The 17,257-nt window shown below is 38.6% G+C and overlaps 1 pseudogene; it reads right to left on the bottom strand.

The window, feature by feature from the left end:
* The window catches only part of LOC139741559 (rho GTPase-activating protein 21-like), a 101,112-nt pseudogene that overhangs the window by 2,900 nt on the left and 80,955 nt on the right, over nucleotides 1-17,257 (bottom strand).

The following is a 17,257-nucleotide window of genomic DNA, read 5'->3' as shown; positions in this document are numbered from 1 at the left end:
GCAATTTACTGCTCTGATAGTTGAATATACAGCTAGCTTCAGGACAAATGTAGGTAAAGTTAATTCCTCATACCCATGGAAGATGTCTTCAAGTGGTGGTGTCTTGTCCATCAGGTCTTCTCCATCCTCCTCCTCCTGCCTCCTCCTCCTGAGCTGCCTTCTCAGCCAACGGCATTCGCTTCTTGACAGGCTTCTCACCCCGCATAGCATCACTCGGCACATCCTGCTGGCTCTCAACATCATCACTGAAGAACCAATCACAGTGCTGGATTAAACTTTCCACTATCTTGCACTGGTCAGACATGTCTGTCACCATGGTAACCATGCTGTCATCACTCTGAGCGTACCAGAGTGGGGGCCAAACACAATGGCTAGGGTTGCGCACCTCCATGCGGTTGACATCAGCATTTGCAGCCACAACTTAAAGAACAAGGCAAAAAAAAGAGAGATTGTGAATTTATTTCATGTCAATGGTCAAAAGCAAAACATGGGAAGTGAGCAAAGTGATAGAAACTACAGATTCTGACCAGCTTTGCAAAACTACATGTACATTTTTGAGGGCCACTGGAATATGAACAATCAAGAAGGAACCTTTCACATTTTATTTTTAAATGTCACTAAACTTGTCAGTGTTTGAATGTAAAAACTCTGCAGAAATTCAATGGTTATGAATAATGTGATATCTTACATCTAATTTTACACAAATTAGATATGCTCTCGTTAAAATGGTTAACCTTTTGAATTCTGACAAACATGTTTCCAGAGGCAAAGTCAACAGGCAATGTGAAAACATGGGTTAGGCGACCAATATCATTTTCAAATTCAACTGTTTTTGGACCTTTAGCAGGTTTATAATCCAAATGTTTCAGAGACACAAGCTTTGTGATATATTTGCCACCTTAGTATGGTAGAAATATAAAGCAGATTTTTTTTTTTAAATATTCCCTGTTGCATCTAAAATAAACTGAATCTAAAATAGTTCATGTAAACCCTTCCTCCATATAAATTTTTTCTGGTAAACTGTGCGCTTAGAAACATCTGTATTAAGCACACTTATAAATGTATTGTATTATTTATTATTATTATCCTCTTTGTTTTTGTTTTCTTCTTTTCCCAAATTTCTGTTCTACCAGCATTGACTACATTGTTACCTTTGAGATGATTGGCCAGGAACTTGAATGTCTCATAGTGATGGTCAGGTAGGTTGTGAATCTGTCGTCTCAAGGCCCACATCCTCTCAGAGGGTTCTTCCAGTCGATTGGCTGCAATGAAGGCTTGGTACTGGGCGTTAGGGACCAGTGGGTTGGGCAGCTTACGGAAGAAGAGCTTCAGGAGACTGCTGATCACATTCACATCTTGCCATCTCTGACAGAGGTTTGTAAGAGAGCAGGGAAACCCAGCAGTTATTACCTCCAACTATCACACTGCCTTTTATCACATGTCTCAAGTAATTCATAGTAGTCAAGATGAGCCTGAAAATTAGCAACTGAATGATTATGGCCCAGAGTTTGAGGAAGGTCAGTGGATCAGTTTACTTCATGCTGCAAAACAGCTGGTAGAAGCCCATTACTAACTTAGATTGGGTCTTTCATAAATCCACTGAACCCTACTGAATATCAAAAATTTAACATAACACATTATTCTAGACACAAATACCACCAATGTAAAAGCCACAAAGGCCAACAATAGATGTACTTGTACAAAGATTGATTTCTTCTTAAAGCAAGACATTCACATTTCTTAATAGAATTTGGGCAAGAAAGACAACTCTCTGTGAAGAAATTTTTGAAGGATCAGTCATAAAATGGTACATTTACCTCATCAGTGAGATCAATCTCATCCACTCCTTTCTTCAGCTCTTCCTTAAGGTATGTGATTCCAGCTGTATTACCCGGCACTCGATACACACCCACAAATTCCAGCCCCTTGGCCTCCACGATGGAACAGCAAATTTCCACCACCATTGGTACCAGCTACAATAAAAATAATAGATACGAAGAATATCCATGTCAATATATATAAACAATTATACAATACACTTTAATTGCATTCAAATTTCAACAGCATGACAGGGTGTTTAACCCGATAAAGTGGTCCCGCCTCACATCCAACTGGACCCCATGGAAGACCAGCGTAGTGTAGGTGAATATGGGCTATCCAGCCATCTTCTCGGATGGAAAACGAACAAACAAACAAAACAAATAATGATTTGAAACTAAAGTGAATGAGATAGATATAAATGTCAAATTTACTCCATCAGACTGCAGATATTACAGACTGGTTCTTAATACATGAAAAGCACCTTGATTATGAGATAAAGATAAAATTCAGGATTGTTTTTTAAACTTGTGTTCTATTTCTCATATCCATCTTTCATATGGCTTTACAACGAAAGACATAATATCAAGAACAAGACATAACGAATTTGTCACAATCGTATGTATGAAAATACAAGTTCAACATACCATCAATGTGTAGGGTAAAGCCTTGGTATAGGCGTATCACTCACCTCATTGGTGTTGGAAGATGTACACTGGTCTAGGGGGACACCAAAAGTGGCACTGGCCTGAGAGTTGTCATCAAGAGGGTGTGTGTAGCCACTGGTACGGACACGCCCACGTATGTGTCGCTTCATGCGATCAGCAAAGCTCTGGCTGGCCTTGGCCTTAGCAAGCATTTCCTCTGTTCAAGTAAAAGGGCCAAGAACATTAATGCCATACACATAGTTTATACATGAAATCTGGTAGAACTAGACACTGACACAAATGTCCATAAGAATTTTATATACAATGTACAGTGTTCCATTTGCCAAATTCATGGTGAGATTTCTTTGCTATTAATTGAAGTAATATTGTACAAACAAAGTAATCAAATTACATCAATTTGACTGTAGAATATAATATTTATTTATATCATGTATTCACAATACTATAAATGACTTATTTCTACTGCTGGGATATATAAGACCCTACTTTACTACATAATCTCTGTGATATGAAAGCATGCAGCTTCTAAGTTCTTCAACTGTCTTCATCCTTCAAAATTCTTACAATTGCCCAATGAATTTTACACCTCTCTGTTGCTTTGCATGCTCAAACTCTCCAGCTTCTTGCTACGTTTGATCTATCATTCATCATTTTTTTTTAATGTGACTTGCGTAGTAATTGGATGGAGGAAGAATTACCTTTAGCTGTGGGTCTAGGTTTGCTTTGTGTGCCACTAGGGGACACAGATTTGAAGAATTTCTTGCGGTATGAACTGGGGGACGGGGCCTTGGCTAGGTGTGAGGAGGAGATAGGTGAGTCACCCTTGCCAGACTTCTCCGATATCTGTGACAAGCTGTTCTCCTTTTCCTGTTCAATGAGAGAAAATATATCATCACTACTATATCAATCTCTTTGACATCTCACATGAAAGATACAATTTCTATGAATCTATTATGGCATAACTTTGATCTCAGTTTATGACACACAATTTTCATGATGACCATGGTCATTATGTATGACCACTTTTACACAGCACCACTTGCTTCCCAAGAAAAGACTGTATATACAAAAGAGAAACTTGTAATTATGAAAAAAAAACAGGAAACATTAGACTCTATTTTCATGGGCAGTCATTTGGAGCAAAGGGAAATGTATGGCATGACACACATCCTTTATAAATACATATCACTTTTCAGCATCGTGTTTCCATTCTTGAGTCACTATCGAAAATGACACAAAATTGTCAGCAGGCATACATCAATTCCAATATCATTTATGTCAGAAATTTTTGCTTCATTGTGAAAATAGGGCACAGTACTATGTATTTTGATGAAGAGCTAATATGATGCACACATGTTCCTATTGGAAGTTTTGAAACATGCACAGAATAATTTAAAGTAAGAAGCCTAAAACAGTACACTATACTGTCAACACTAACACTGGGTGCACATTATGGTTGGCCATTATTACCTAAAAAGAGCTTTATTCATTGTTAATTATTCATTTCTCTTGGCTGAGGCTGGTGTACACACAAATTACCAACAATAAACACCTTGGACTGTTTTTATCAATCCCAGAAAAGAAGCACTGATTTCGAAGAACACTTTAGACATTATTCTCCTGTGTTGGCACAAGCAAAGTTAGACATAAAAGTTCCCTGCCTGTTTCTACCTTGTCTGGACAATTTGGACCATGTACAAAAAAAGCAAAGCTAATGTTTGAACACAGTATATTTAGGTGCATGTTTTAATAGCAGGATGTGAGATTTGATGCCCTTGATAAAGCTAGGGACTGACAGCATTTCTTGGCAAAGCCATGCACTTGCCTCCTGATAGAAGAGTGATTATAATACAATTCATTTCCAAGCCATGCTGCTGTGTGCTGTATAATCTACAAACACAGGCTAATTCTATTTCTGGCACATACAGGGGCTTTTTGGCAATCAGTGAAGAACACAGTTTTCCACAGACCCTGTATACATCGTACTTTGCTGGGGCATGACTTGGTGGGAAAATGGCTCACACATAAGAGCAACAAATCAAAATTGAGCAAAGTTTAAGAGAAGAGACTGTGAAAACCCAATCGCCAACCCCTAAAAAGTCAGTCCTGTGACACAATATGGTTAATATGTGTTTATTTTGAAGACGCCATCTTGTAATGTAACTACATAGACCAAGACACCATCTTGTAATGTAACTACATAGACCAAGACACCATTTTGTAATGTAACTACATAGACTTCTCCTGTTTTGATTTTTTTCACGAAATCATGATACATGGTGTACTTTCTTCTTGCTTTGTAAAAACAATGGGTTTCATTGTGCCTTGTAGTTAGTATGGCAAAGAGACGATCTACATGTTAATCAGCCACAGAGAAAATAATTTGGTCTAAAAATATGAAATTTGTGATGTACAATCACATGATTGGCAAACACATGACCAGCATGAGAATCGTGCAAAACGTGCCCACGGGATGTCATTCTGTACCATGTAATACGGGTCATGAGTCCTAATGTCTGCTTAGTACTATACTGGGTCCTACCTCTCATGACATTTACCAACACTGATCTTAACATAGTTACTTCCCACACACACAAGACAAGCTTACATCCAATGCACGATATGAAGTAGGGCTTAAAGACTCTGACATACACTGATGATTAAAACCTTACAACACTTTCTGTTATCAAACTACAGAAGGAAGCCAGTGCAATTAAAGGCAATCCATACCATTCTGGGAACTTTTAAGTGCAGAATATTTTGCAACATAAAATATCAGTAAATTTCTCACCAACAGAACTAGAAGGGAAATTTGAACTCAAAAACATTTGGAGGAGACATTACTACATTGTACATGCACGAGAGAACTCTTATTGGAAAAATAATAAAAAAAGGCAAAGCAGTTCATTGAAAATGTCCTAATGCACGAAGTTAGTTGTGCAAACGTTTCCAATGTTACAGTAGCAGTGCTAACACAGAATCTATAGCAATCTATATTTGACAATACAAGCAAACATACACACATACAAGCACACAAATAAAAACTATACCTCTTCAATGACAATAGTCAGCTTGTGTTCTCTGACTTCTATCTGACTCCTAGTTTCAAAGAATGGTTCCATCTTTCTCAAATAATTCCTGGCGATCCTTTGGGAGATCCAGGATGTAGTTTAGAGCACAATACCAACCAACAAATGTCACAAATCACAGAAGATATCAGAAGTCACTGATCCCAAGGTGGATAAAAGCAGGTGACAACAAAAGTTCCACAAGAAAGGCACAAGTTGAATTCTGTAAGCTTGTCAAGATGATATCAGATACAGGAAGCTAAGAGATAAATGCCAACAATGGTAGGAGTCAATGCAGCCACAGTGTGTTCTATCAGGGTCAACCATCCTACTACCAGCATCCCAATGTTATCATGCATTAAATGTCAACATCACATTCAAATGCATGACTTTATAGGGCTGCTCCACGGACAGGGAGCAAAGGGTGATGATTGGACAGATAGGAATGGGACTGAGGCTGTCCTCTTCCACAACAACAGAAGGAAAAACCATCACGGCTGGCATGATGGGGGTTGGAGTGCCCGGCAGGCATCGTCCATCCTGGAAAACGGCTCTACCTCTCACGGTAGCCAGAAGCCCGCACGCTTTGTTTGCCTATCATAATCGTAAAAACTGCATTTCAGAGAAGCCACAGCCAGACATTGGGTGATGTAGAGTTCAAGAGCAATCTGACTATCTCCAAAACTATGAAGAAATCACACACAATGGATGTCAACAAACACTGACAAGGATCAACAAATCATAATTTTCAGGAGACAACACAGCAGCTAGCCCCGCTATGAAGTGTCAATGTGTCCTCCAAGATATACCAGCAGAAAGAGGAGGATGAAATATGACATCAAGGTGTACTAAGGAGAAGAGGCCAGTGATTGGTGGAAACAGGTCTTAAGTAGTGGATGACAGGAAGCTGTCTGGAGTAGTAGCCAACATTAGAGAGATTGCTTGCATAGTGACAAGTTCACACATCTCTCATATCCAGTGTAAGCCACTGAAGGCCAGCCAGTATAGAGTCTCAACCTATGTACAACCTATCTATCCCTCAGCCTCATCCCTGCTATACCTCATTACTCTTCCCATGTGATAATAGTATCATACACTGAAGGTGAAGGGCAGCAGCATGCTTCTCTCTTAGGGGAAGCATCACAAGTATTCCAAATATTCATGGCAAAATATCTGAAAAACATGACTTTTGGCATCTGATGCACATATTACATGCTTACAGATGATGGAATATTATAATTCCATAAGCAGATATGGATACAGTGACAAAGATAGAAAAAACAATTTGCTGAGATGTAGCAACATACACAGCTACATTCTTGTACTCTGAGGGTATATTATGCATGTGTAAGTGTGTGTTGTGAATGCTAATCTAGTACAGAATGGTAAAGGAGCCTTTCTAATTCTTGGGAGATAAACTAATCACAATGAAACGATTTACTCAGCTTCAAAATAGAGGAGTTTGTGATCCACATCATGGCCAAAATAATGGCCAAATATGTTTTCTTATGTTTTTGTTGCAGTGTTGCAACACACATGCTGTATACACACACACAAATAATAACCTTGCAGCTAAAAAATCCTCACATTATCAATGTACTGAGCATCTTTCTTCTCCTCCAATCATGACAAATATCTACACACTTTGTGTTAAATTCTTTATAATTATGTACCATTCTTTACAACAATATAATTGTAGTTTGCTTTGACTTGAGAAGCAGAATAACTGCAAACCAACACTGTGTCAGGCTCTGGTATTAGACGACAGCTTATACACATATGAACCTGATGTCAGAATGATAGACTATGGCTGTGTTTATCTCATTCAAAAGATTAAACTATGTTTCAAAACACATTTCAAAAGGTGTATACGAACATGGTTTGAAACATGTTTCTCTAGATGCCATATTCACTTAAACATCTCACTGAGATGCCTGTTTATGTAAACATCTAGTCAAAATTCACGAGTTGTCACTGAAAGCTGCTTTGTGCTATTTGACCCGTGAAGTAAAAATCTAAAGCAATGTGATGTAACATGTTTCAAAACAGATTATTATCTACTCCACAGAAAGACGCTTGAGGCTCTAATGCATTTCAAATTGTCCTTTTGGGCTTTTCAAATGGTGTTTCTAATCACAAATGAAAACACTGAATATTTGTCTATTGCCAGAAAATGGAATGAACATATGTTTAGGATGGTGATTACACCTCACAACATTTTTAATAGATAAATGCTGCTAAAGTCATGATTGCAGGTCTCAATAATTATTTGAAGAATACTGTCACAGAATATTTTAGTCCTCTGAAATGGAATCACACATGTGGCACACAGTTTGAAAGGATATCTAGAGATACATCTAACATTAAACTATTACCTGCCATGCCCCTGCATACTGCACTGTGATAAACTCAGCAAAAAAAGTGTGCACATTTAGAGTAGATGAGAATGTACATATTGTACAATGTAAGATGTTCCACAGTATGTATATTACAATCTCATTCTTCTATCAAATACTAGATTAATATAGAAGTTTGTATCATGCAGTCTGGGTTCCAAACGAGCTGAATTCCATGCAGCCATATGATTCATATCCCTGAAGAGTTCCTTATGGTCTCATTTTGTTAATTAATCAATTTTAAATAATCCATGTAGGGCTTCCCTAGTAAACCATTAGGTACAATGTAAGTGGGAACAGGCAGAAATTGGGGACAAAGTATAAGCAATGCATTTAAGAAGTGACAGAGTAACTGGTTCTCTCCACAGACTTTACTACTTACCCTGAAAGGAAAGACGGCAGCAAAAAACATAGGACCCATGGCTCTTCACACAGTGCTCTCAATACACAATTGTAGGTCTGAGAAGAATGTAAGCCTTGCTAGAGTGAAGTCAATCAAGTCTGTGTGATGCTTAGTGTAACAGGTGATGTCAGTTTCCATAGAAACACAGGAACTTCCTTCTAACGATTGACGATGGGACTGAAATTCACTGCCAAGAATCCCTCTGCTTGTTAATTTGTAGGTATCCTGCAGTTAAACTGCCTGCTGTAATGCTGCTCATTTCCTGTACCCGGTAGGCAAAGTTGGCAACAATTCCTCAAAATACGATGGCAATACTTCTCAAGATCAGACGTTGAAGCAAACAGTAGACAAAACTTTGCCTCACAGCCTCACCAATGTCACCAGAAGTCTTTTCTTAGCATTTTTTTTTTCTCTAACTGTGCCAAGTTCGCATGGAAAATGATAGCCAGATGAGCTTGACAAGGCCGTCTTCTCCAGTACTGCACAGCCAGTGAATCAAGAGGCTGCGGTGCTTGGATGGTTTCAGTCAAGGAATACACTCAGCAGTCTGCACAGCACCACGTCAGAATGACGTCTCAACATTTCTATGACGGCGCATGCAGACAAGTCAATAAGCGAATGTCTATATTTGTAGATTCTGATTTCTTCTACCACCTCAAATATGGCTTCCTTGGGAATCAAATCAGAGTAGGCTCAGTCAAAATTCTCTGACACAATGGCACAGCAGAGGAATCAATTCCAAATAACATTGTCAGGTTCAATCAGAATGGAAAGCAGAAGTCTTTCTGTCCAGCCTACAGCAGAAGTCTTTCCGTCCACCCTACAGCATAAACCTTCCACAGAATTCAACTTGAAAGCTACATGGGTGTAATTATTTCACACTTCCTGACTGCCGTAACAACCTCCAGCTCTTTTTTCACTCACTCCTTGCAAACCATCTCTCAGTAAACCATGAGATGGCTGCTAATCAGTCTGGGAGAACATTGCCATATATGCTCTCATAACAACCATGTTCACTTCAGGAGGTAGGAAGAGGGAAGGTGTCAATTAGAATCTTGGCCAAGAGTTCTTCTTTTACCCATGGCACAAGCAGCTATACAGACTTCAAAGAAATCGCCTCTGCACCACAGCAGACTGACCACTATCACCACAATTCTTGGACATGTCATCACTTCACCCACACAACTGTTCTTCTGAATCATCATTAAAAATCAAGACATACAAAAGAAATACAAGATTGAAAGTGCAGTGTCAAAGCTGCTAGCCTTTCCAGAAATAAAAACAACAACAAAAAATCTTATGCTAGCTTTCATTTTCACTGCAGGAAAAAAGAGTTTTATTTCACGCCTTGTTTGGACAGACTATTTTTAACACACTATTCAACACTAAATATAATTTGTAGCGGTAGTGTGTTGGTAGCGGTTATGTATTGGTAGTGGTAATTAACACATAGAATTCACATCTCTTCATGAATATCTTCATGTTTACCTCAAAATATTCAATGGGCCACACCGGAAAGGATTGAATCTGAAGTATCATGTTATGAATTACTCTGTCCTCCCTGAGAATTGTATATAGCTACATGTATGTAACAATCACACAACATTCAGTCATCTTCTCTATCACTTTAGAATCTATTCATAATAATATCCCCTCCCCCCCCAAATGACCAACACTTCATATCACTTTCACTCCTAGCACCCATTTGGCTTCTATGGTGTGATAAAAGTGTGAGGTCCCTTGTTTGGAGCTGACGCAACACAGCAGCAGTAGCCAACAAGTTCCGGTCAATTCCGCAGCCAAGAATGTGGCAGCCATGACAGGTGCAATGTATGTTTCATCCACTGAGGCATTCCAGCCAGTGGCAGAGAGAGATGGGAGTTAGCAGTGGGTGCCAGAATCACCCAACCAGAGAGTAAGGGGAAAAATGCCTGGCCGGTCATCCCCCCCCCCCCCCCCCCCACACCTTCCCCCTCCTTCTCCCAATGTCAGAATGGGGCTGTGATCTGAAGTCAGATGATGCTATACAAGGCAGGAGAGACAGGAGGATGTGAGGCTTGATATCACGGCCACCACACCATGAGAGTCAATGTACTTTCAAAGTGGGGAATGGGGCCAGGGAAAGTAAGGTGAAAGTCATTCTAAATATAAGCACCATTTAATAACACAGTCTAAAAGAAGATCTTTATGCAGCCTTGAAAACCCAAGATAGACTTCTAGAATCTGGCAGACTGTGCTTTTAATTTCTGAGGTTGCACTTGTTCACAAAAAAGTAATATTAACTAAATAAAAATTTGCACTCGCTAATCTGTTTAAAAAAACAATCAATTATGCCGAATTTTGTTTGTTTGTTTGTTTGTTTGTTTGTTTTGCTAATATTGTGTATTTCCATTCCCAGTTGGAAACAAGAGAGGGAAAAAGCTACCTCAACAAATTAGATTAATGCGAGTAATGAAATGGCAACATCAAATGAATTACAAGGAATATAATCAGTCATGGGAATGAAAGGCATAGCATTGTGGCAACATCTGATTATCTATTGTGTCATTATATGAAATGTGTATATGACTTCAATATTACCAAAAGTAGAATAAATGTAAAGATATTTGGAGAATACAGCAGGCTACCACCATAATCAACATCAAGTATTGAAAAAAAAAATAACAATCCTGATGTTTGTCACTAAATAGCAGTATGTAGGATCTGTCAGAGTACATGGACTATCTATCCCCTGCTAACAACATCATCACAAGTCTCCCTTGCAGTATATTAACACTTTTTGGCTTACAGCTTTCAATCCACATAAATATTGCTTTGGGACATGCTTCTTTTCATAACTTTTACGTTGAAGAATTCATAATTTTTGATGAATTTATAATTTTGTAAAAGAACTTTTACAAAATAACATGTCATAAATGAAGCCTGATTATTTTTTTTTCTTTTTTATGAAACACAAAGAGGTATGTTATTACTTTTCATTATCAGTACGAAAGAAACCACTATGTGTAGCACAATTGCCTATGAGGTTTGATACAAAAATTATTTTTGACTGAGTCTTTAAACATCATTAAATCTAAAGCAAAAAAAAATCTTAATAGCTGACAACTATTTCAATCATTTAAAGGGTGCAAACAATCTATATGAATGCTTTTGCAATAGTTGTTGCTGTGTGATACACAATAGAATGTTACAAGAATGAGTGTAAAAATAGTCTTTTTATCAAAAATAAAATGTGTCTTGTATAGAAGCATTGTTAAAGATAAGAATACTGAGATCACATGAGACAAACAAAACCAGGTAGTGGGTGAAAGTGGAAGTACTTAATGGTCCAACAAGAATCCACAGGAAGTAATAAAAGAGATCCTGACTGTCAGTTCTATAGTTCACTCTAACATTTCTCAGTTTACACTGATACTGGCAACTACACATAAAAATGAGAACGCCTGCAAAATGACGAAGACATTAATAGAAGTGGGAATACGTATGTCATATATGGGATGAAGGGCTATCGATAATTCTACTATGCACTGCTTGAAAGAATGTATGAAACCAGAAGTATGTGCATATTGCCTTACAATGTGTCTGACCATTCATCATCACTTAACACTACTTGCTTGAAATGCATAATTTGTACATGTCACTACTCAAATTGCTTTTTATATGCTAAGTGTGAAGGGAGCCCTAATATCATTATCAATTTCCAATTTATAAAGAATTCAAATTTTTGGCTTAGCATAAACTAATGAATGCACTTTTAACTTCGCTTGATTATGTGCTGATTTTTACCTTTGATGGGTCCATTTTAAATGACTGTGTCTTTGAGCATGTATTTATTGTTGCTTTCTTTTGATGACTTGAGAATAGTTTGGGAGGGGGAGGGGCAGAAAGCACTGTACACCCTTTAGAGTTATTTCACACACTCTTTTTCACACTGACCTATCTTGATGCATTATCACATCACCAATTACCTTCTTGTTTATTTATACAGGAAATGCAGGCTTTTCTATGCTACATATGAAACTGTGATCATTCGTTCACCCTGAATATGAATTCATTATAGCTAGAAAGATACTTGCATGAAATGTAAGTCAATAAATATATTTCTTGAAACCCAAGAAGCATTTGATGTCTACTTGGCATATAGAATAACATTGTGAAACTAATATAATGCCTGAACAATTGTTAGAAGGGACACTGTTCTTGCAATGTAACACAGAGGTCTTTATGAAAGAGGGCAGTGTGCCAATAGTGTTGTATGCGTATTCTTACACTGGTCATATGTGTACACGCAGGTATGGCACAATTCATGTCAGCCTATTGCTGCTATTAATTGTGCTCAAGAGGTCATAGACTTTATGCCTTATGAGCAACTTGGAACCTACTACAGCTGTATGTTAGTCAAGCCTTCTTAACATCTTTGCCAGTACGGTTGATATCAATCCCTGTACTAGAGATTGCTCTAAGGGGAGTATTAAGACTACACCCAAACAAGTCATGAATACTAACAATGTGCTGACATAATGAGACACCCAATCGGTGAAACTGAGAAGGTTGGGATCCACAATTCAAGTCATACAAGACCTTGGTGATATCACCTGACATTTACACTGCACTCAATATCTAGAGAGAGCCCCTTCAGCTAAGCCCATGCTATTATGACACGTGTTGTGAATATCATGTCTGCATTGTCTTGGGATTATCATCCAACATACACAAGTAGAAGAAGAATTAGAGAGAGGTGTTTCATACTTGTTTCTAGAGATTGATCTCAAATCTGTCATATATTTCAATGTTATCTAGGACTGCGAACTCACTGAAACCAAAGACCTTCACATTAAGAATGAGAGTACTGCAGTCCAACAGAAATATGAAGACAAACCCTCAATGAGGTCTCAGAGATATCATCCCTGAACAATGACAGCTTGATTTTCCATCTACATAGCATCCTGTGTGACTAGACTTTAACAGCATCACAAATACAGTGTAGCAGAGAGTAGGTAAACTCTTACTTTAGTACAAGTCATTCCTCTCAGCTCACACAGCACTGGAACTTATGAGAAGATAAGACATGGAATCTGATAACAATCAAAAGGGTCTAGTCAAATGGTTAACTACGAAAGGTTAAAGGTTTTACTTCTGGGTCTCGTGACAACACAACCTACTACGATTTGTTTAAAGTTTTATTTCCAAATGGAAAATAATGTAATAAGCAAGATGGCATACATTGGAAGTGCAAAACTTGTGAAGGATACAATGAGAATATGATGACATTGTTTTGTTCTAAAGAATCCACAGGTTTCTTAATTCAGTGTTTTATGAGCATCACGTACTTCCAATCGGATATAAATCCGTCCCTTCATGTTCCCTCACCAATGGCTGTCTTTGTTGCCTTGGAGCATGTTAACTCCCTTCTTCATATCCATAATGAAAGTATAACATTTCCTAATATCACTGGTTCTATACTCACGCTTTGGCTTGGATTGTTGTGTTCTTGCATCACCTTAATCCATGCCAGCATCGTATCCCTATCACTGACCTATGGAGGAAAACACAAACAAAAATCAAGTAAGAGCAGAGAGAAAAAAAATTCTTCCTATACTTGTGACGGGTGGCAATGTATGTCATTCAGAAAACCACACCATTATTAGCTTGCCCATCTAGGACAGGTTCATATTCACACCATAAGGCATGTTAATCCTATGAAGCCCAGGACAAGACTGGCTGTTTATCTCATAAGAGCCAGTTAACACGATTATATCCACTGTCAGCTCACAGGATATGATGCCCTACTTATGTATCCTAGCCACAGCCTACACAAAGAGGTTAATCCACGAACTTGTCACGTCACAACTTATTGTGAAAGGTACTGTGGTAGCAAACAATGCATTACCAGCTTTAAGACCAACACACTTTTATTTAAAGAAAAGACGTGGTCTTAAGCTCTTGTCTACTGTAATCAACTGCTGGCTGTCCACACAGATATACACATACGTAAAGTATCTTTCAAACCGTATCAGCTGAATTCAATACCGGAAATGATATGATCAATGTTTAAAGACAAAACAGACAGCTTTTCAAGGCTGAAAGAAGGGATGTGGGGTCATACAGGGTATAAACAGTCAAGAAAGAATTTGTGATGCAATAATATGCAGACTTGATAAAAATCTGTAGATGATATTTATAACATGTAGAGTTGGAGAAATGACAGAAGGTAATTGAATGTAGCATATCAATCAGAAAACTACAAAACAAAATTTAGCACTAAATCCAGTCATATAGCCAGTAAAAAAAAAAAAAAAGTATGAAAGCATCCTATCATATGTACATGAAAAGTATAAAACAAGACATTTCATTATCTTGACAGTTATGAAAGACTTGTTGTTCACAGGTAGAAGCCATTTATTAAAGCAAGGAATTAAGTAACACACAACCAACAAGAGACCCGCGGGTCTAGCGCTCACCTGAGTATCGCAAGTTCACCTTTTACGCAGTCACTAATCTAAATTATTCACAGCTCTACCAAAATTTGACGAGGCATTCTCAAGTGGAAGATGAAAATGTACAATAAGGGCCCAATTTTTTCAAGATTCCTTAATTTGGGGGAATTGGGGCCCCCTGGGGCCCTCTGGGTGGGGCATGGTGCCCAGTTTGATAAATTGAGATCCTGACCACCTAGGGATGCTACCTGCCAAGTTTGACAAAAATCCATCATGAGGTTTTCAGGAAGAAGATGAAAATGTACAATTCAGGCCCCCATTTGGACCCTTCCAACCACCCCCCCCCCCTACCCCCAAGAGGGGCACCCCTGGATCTCCTATGAACAAACTTGAAACTACAGTCATTAATGTACTCACTCATAGTATTATCTCAGCTCTATAACTTCTGATTCTAGAGAAGATTCTTAAAGATTCCTTCATTTGGGGGGTTTGGGCCCCCTGGGGGCCCCCTGGGCGGGGCATGGTGCCCATTTTAACAAATTGAGATCCTAACCCCGTAGGGATGCTACCTGCCAAGTTTGGTGAAAATGGGTCATGGGGTTCTCAAGAAGAAGATAAAAATGTACAATTTAGGCCCCATTAGGACCCCTCCTCACCCCCCCCCCCCCCCCCCTGGGTCCCAAGGGGGGCACTCCTGATTCTGCCATGAACAAACTTGAAACTACAGTCATCAATGTGCTAACTCATAGTATTAACCTAGCTCTATCACTTCTGGTTCTAGAGAAGAAGATTTTTGCGGATTCCTTAATTTTGGGGGGTTTGGGCCCCCTGGGGGCCCCCTGGGTGGGTCATGGTGCCCATTTTAACAAATGGACTTCCTAACCCCCTAGGGATGCTACCTGCCAAGTTTGGTGAAAATGGGTCATGGAGTTCTCAAGAAGAAGATGAAAATGTACAATTTAGGCCCCATTAGAACCCTTCCCCACCCCCCTCCCCTGGGTCCCAAGGGGGGCACCCCTGATTCTGCCATGAACAAACTTGAAACTACAGTCATCAATGTACTAACTCATAGTATTAACTTAGCTCTATCACTTCTGGTTCTAGAGAAGAAGATTTTTACAGATTCCTTAATTTTTGGGGGTTTGGGCCCCCCTGGGGGCCCCCTGGGTGGGGCATGGTGCCCATTTTAACAAATTGAGTTCCTAACCCCCTAGGGATGCTACCTGCCAAGTTTGATGAAAATCGGTCATGGGGTTTTCAAGAAGAAGATGAAAATGTAAAAAGTTTACGCACGACGCACGACGGACGACGCACGACGGACGACGGACGACGGACGACGGACGACGGACGACGCACGACGCACGACGCACGACGCACGACGGACGCCGGACGAAGGGCGATCGCAATAGCTCACTTGAGCCTTTGGCTCAGGTGAGCTAAAAATTGAAGAAGGTATCGTAGGAAAAACAGCCTTATATATCCATGAGAGAGACAAACAAGTACATGCCTGGGGATAAAGGCATGAAAATACTTCACACACAAGGATGCAAGTTAAAATTAGAAAAGCCATGGTAATAATAATGCTGGAGGAAAAAACTGCACAGACACTCACAAGCCATGTAGCTGTTAGGAGCATCAAATATTTTCAAGGTGTCATAAAAGTATTTATGTGCCACAAATATAGCAAAAGTTTCCTGTTTACTTTTAAAAGAAGTGCACAAATGCAAAATATCATCTTGTGCTGGCTTGCTGGAGTAAGAGAAATTCAATAGAAGAAGAACAGGAAATTGAATTAATGTTAACTATTGAAAAACAGAATTTAAAAAGGGTATTGAATGAGAGGAAATGAGAATAAAAAATGTATAAAATACCTGCAGTAGAATTGTAAGGCCAATGCTATTGGTGAGTTTGATGACATTCCTTCTCTTCTTGATGTACTCATAGGCAATACCAACATTGGAGCCATTGAGACTAATAGGTTGATCCAACAGGCTCAGAGGCTGAAAGAGAAAAGGTAAGAGAGTTTGGAAGTATTATTCATTTTGGCACAAGAATAACCACACAAGCAAATCAATAGTGAAATCTACAGCAAGGTAAATGCTAACACTGGACTGCCACTGTGAAGAAAAAAAACAACAACAACAAATAAATGAATAAATGAATGAGTGAATGAATGAATGAATAAATAAATAAATAAATAAATAAATGAATAAATGATAATTAAAATTAATAATAAGTAATAATAATAATAATAATAACAATAATGATAATAATAACAGAGAAAACAAAAGAAGTACAAATATGCATACATAAAATGAATAAGTGCATAGACCTGTAGTCATACAAAGAAGTCCTGAAAGGGAAAATCTAGTATACGAAATGATAGTTATCACATTGTGTGATCCACAGAAAGAAGAAGTATACATCTTCATTTGTTGGCAATGAAATACATCTGTAATATAGTGTA

The sequence above is a fragment of the Diadema antillarum genome, unplaced genomic scaffold (assembly GCF_040938485.1).
Source record: "Diadema antillarum isolate AM-2024a unplaced genomic scaffold, OU_Dant_1.0 seq00000934_RagTag, whole genome shotgun sequence".
Taxonomy (NCBI): Eukaryota; Metazoa; Echinodermata; class Echinoidea; order Diadematoida; family Diadematidae; genus Diadema; species Diadema antillarum.
This window is presented reverse-complemented; position numbering and strand designations above follow the sequence as displayed.